The following is a 4,707-nucleotide window of genomic DNA, read 5'->3' as shown; positions in this document are numbered from 1 at the left end:
TGGCTTGTCAGGTGTTATAAGCATTTGGAAACATTCAAAGATACCACCAGCATTTGTGAGTTGGGTGTACTACATCTGTCGTATTATAAATTGTCATAATTATAATTCCTTTCTTCAGTCATTACTAATAACATTAATTACCGTCATCTGTAATGTCTACCATATAGAAAGGGCACACTTCTGTCACTGACAATTCCAGCCATTCACTAAACTATTAAATAACGGATTTCTTCACAGGACAACAAAACAGCGATGACACTGGCACTTGAGAATGGTCACCAGGCAATTGTCAGACGTTTGCTGGAAAGTCAAGATACAGTGCCTATAAAATAAGTCCCTGATGTGGGACATGGAGAACGCTATTCAAAAGTACATCCATATAAACATGAATGTATATAAACATCGGTATTAAAATCCGAACGATGCTTGTATTGAAGTTCCCAAATTAAACCAAATAATTTACGATTGTAGTGAAAGAGTGATTCTAGTATTGCACTTCACAATCGTTAATCCCATGTTACACTCTCAATGTGTCTATAGTTTGGACCACAACAAGACAATTGTTTGACTACTTACTTTAACCGTATGTCACTGTGATTTTTCCGTATCTGAAGCCGAATGTGAGGCTCAGTGTAAGACTGCCCAAGACTAGTTTCAGATTTGACTGGAAACTGAATCTGATTCTGATTTTATACGCGTTATGCTGCATTTTGACGCATGCATGCATTATGTATATGTATTATTATCAGTCGATCATTTTGAGGACTAAGCCCCCCCCCCCCTTCATTTGAAGTGGATTAAGACCAATCCTAGTACGTACATTGTCAGCTGCGACTTCAATATAGTTTTAAGTACCCCCCTTTTTTAGCTATAGCGGGGGGGGGGGGAGGGGGTTGTGTGTTTCCGATAACATGACCTCAGAGATTAGGGTAGGTAGGTTGGGATTTTATTTAATTTAATTTTTTTAAATTAATTTTCATTTTGTAGAATATTATTTCAACCTGAAAACATACGTTGTCTAAATTAGCAATCCATCGACATGAGTATCATCTATTCAACACATAGACGTACTTTGTTTTTTTCCCATTCTAATCCGATAGTTGTCCCAAACTGGTTTCCTCGGTTACATGATTTAACCTTGATATTTTCTTTAAAGTCGTAGAAATCTGGCGATAGTCGTTCTATTGTTTGTAATTCGTATAGAACCACGTGTGTGGCTTGCCAATGACATGAGTTGTGTATCAAAATTATATTTTCGTCATCTTTCACATATAGAAATGTAAAGTACTTGTATAAAGTAATGACAAATGAAAATAAAATATCGTTATTGTTCAAAAGAAAATTTAGTAGGTTTAGTAGTGTTGTCGAAGTCCTCTGAATTATATTAACCGGTCAAGATTTAAACCCGCGGATTTAGAATTATGCTCAAGAACAGTTTTGTACACACTATAAAAAAAAATAGGTCAAAACTTTTAGAGCCTGTAAAAGAAAGACATATGCAACGTTCCAAAAAACTATGGGATGGAATGACAACAACCAATCTGATTAAAATCCGATGTGGTAAAAGCGGCTAGATGTCGTTATTTACCTCTATATGTACATCATCATGTTGTGTTGTTTGTTTTGTTCCGAGTGATCGCTGCCTTCCCACACTTCCTTCTTTCTTTTACTTTTGTGGGGAGGCGGCGATCACTCGGAACAAACAATCGACACAAAACGATGGAAATAGAGGTAAATAAAGCATTTAGCCGCTTTCACCACATCGGATTTTAATCAGATTGGACAATAACAAGAGTCACTACACGTGCAAGCATGGTAACAGATTACACTGGTGTGTTGGGACAAATATAAAATATAAATATGGGAAGTACTGATATAAAATGCAAGTCCATTTTTATCTGCAGTATATATTGAATGAGACTGGTATACTGGATCATGACCAATGCCACTTGATTTTTAGTCCCTCAACGTGGGGGGGGGGTACTATTACAATGACGGCACTCGTCCGTCCAGTCTGTTCGTAATACGTCATTTCTAAGACATGTAATATTCGATTTCAAACTTTTAACAAAGGTGACATATCATATGGGACATATCATTCTCGCAAACCAAAGCTGTTATTTCTTCCGCGACACTGTGAAATAATGAACCTCTTGACGACGATGCACGTCACTTTGTTTTGCGACATATGCAAATTTGACCGAATGGTGGTCATATTTGTAGTTAAAAAATCATCTACATAACTTCAAACTGTAATACATACTGCATCCAAGTATCTACCACACATTATTACAGGTAAGGTTTCTTCTAGAATATGGACCTTTGACCTTCAAGGTCACTTATCAAAATCAAGCCATTTCTTGCATCTCTAGGACAATTGATGAGTTGCCACCAATTTCCTTATCACCTCACTATTCAGTGCTGTGTCTTCTAAGATTTGTTGCTTAGGCATAGAAAAAATTGTGTGGTTCCGATTACATTCAATTTTAAAATAGGTGGGTAGGTAAATTTTTTATTTTATTTTTATTATATTTTTTATCATGAGTGAGTGTCTAGTTCCGCTTTTCCATTCTTTTCCAATTGTCTATGTGCTGTTTATTTCTTCCTATCAGATGTACAGCCATTACAGATTGGAAAAATAGTTTTATATTGTCTTTTTAAGTTGATGTCAGTTTCCGCACTTACTATTTCTTGCGATACTTCGCGATTTTATTATTATTATTCTCAAATACATAGGAAAAAGTTTAGGGTCGGCGTGAAAAACCAGGTGGGTCCGGTAACCGGAACCAAACATTTTTTTTATTTGGCCTTATTACAGTAGAATGATTATACCGTCGGAGTTTCACTGTCACCACATGGTCAAGTTTCACGATTTAAATCTATAAAACTAGTGTGGAAAGCGAATACCGGTGGTCACTGACCAAACTATTAGATTAATGTATACGACACAGACACTGTAATTTATATTTACCTGAAGTTTATTAAAAAAATCTTCAGTTTTAAGAAGACGAAGTTCTAATTCCATGAACCATTAACAACCCAAATTCTCCATATACAATGCAATGCACATCCCATAATACTAAACTCTTCTAAATCTAAAAATAAAAACACTACTAAAACAGTACACAGCACACAGTATATGGTCTGTTAAATTCACAATAAACCCACAAAAGGGATAGTGACGTATTAAAGACCACACCGTCATGTCTGCAGCATTAGGCACCTTTCGTCGCCCTCACATCAATTGGAATATAAAATACGTATTTCCAAAAACAGCTGCTCAAGTGTTATTGCCTTCAAATGCTGTATGTGGTTTACAAGTTGCCATTCGTCATTGCCATTCGTCAAGTTGCCATTTGCCTGTCTAAATTATTGCAGCTCCTTTGTTGCTAATGCAGTAACACTATACCCTTCAATCTTAAATAGTCAATAACATTAGTCTTGTAAAATTAATTATTATACCGAAAATTCATCATGGAATTAAAGCCTGATCCTTAATTTTCTATTGATGTATTGGTTCCTTTAATTTGTACCTTAAATTTCAGACTCCATTTGAGTCAACTTTTATCTTGCGTTAACCTATAAATATAACCGAGATTCATTTAACACTATTGACTTCTGATTAACCCTGCCGACCGTCGTATATTTTTAAAAGTTGTTATTTAAATCTACTGTATTCAAGCACTTCTAACCTTTAACTATACTTCTAATAAACAAACTATGTACATAGCATAGCTTTTAGCCAAACATTAAGCAACATGTAAGTGGAACAAGAAAAAAAGAACATATACCAACTTAACACCGCAATGACTGAATGTTTATCTATCACCTAAGAGTATGCTACTAGTACTACTTACAATATTGCGTTTATCAGTGCATGCATTGCTGGTGTTATCTGAGTTTTTGAAATGTAAATGCTTATAGATTAGTTATCAATGTAATTATTACACTTTGTGTCATGTGACCTTGGAGTACATCTGGTAACTCTATGACTTGTTACAATAACATACAGCCCAGTTCAAGTTATCGTTCACCAGCTCTGGTTGATACAACTGCACAAAAACCAATAAAAAAAGTGCACATTCGATTCTAAGATAGCAAGATTACAATTACTGGCTACACTTTGTGTGTTATGAAATAATACTGCAATTAGACATGGACGCAAGGTATGTCTAATATAACTACAATGACACTTAAATGTGCTGACATGGGCATTGTTTTTGTGCAGCATAACAAAATAATTTGCAGTTGCCAACATAAACATTCCACCATCAGGGTATGTGTACTCTGTCAGATATACCCAAAGATAATGTGTTGTCATTTTAGCTAGACTATTTGGTCTTAGTTAATTAATTTATGTGGTTGTCAGCATCGAGAATCACTAACAAGTGATCAGAACAGGGCCAAGATGGTTGATCACCATCAACATTTCAGAGTAGATATAGATGTGTCAACTTTTCAACATAACAAACGGTGAATTCATACATAAGTGTGCTTACCATAAAAGCTCCATACACTAAAGGAAAAGCTTTTAAACACTTATACATTGCACTTAATACAATGGTGTAACATGTACGTATAGTTAAGTTTGAAAATAAATAAAATAAAAAGATATTTAAATGTATATATAGCAAAATAGACAGAACACAGCATGGGACAAACTCAAAGACAAAGTACACTCTAATCTATGCCAATATTGAACTTTAC

The sequence above is a fragment of the Glandiceps talaboti genome, chromosome 4 (assembly GCF_964340395.1).
Source record: "Glandiceps talaboti chromosome 4, keGlaTala1.1, whole genome shotgun sequence".
Classification (NCBI taxonomy): Eukaryota; Metazoa; Hemichordata; class Enteropneusta; family Spengelidae; genus Glandiceps; species Glandiceps talaboti.
This window is presented reverse-complemented; position numbering follows the sequence as displayed.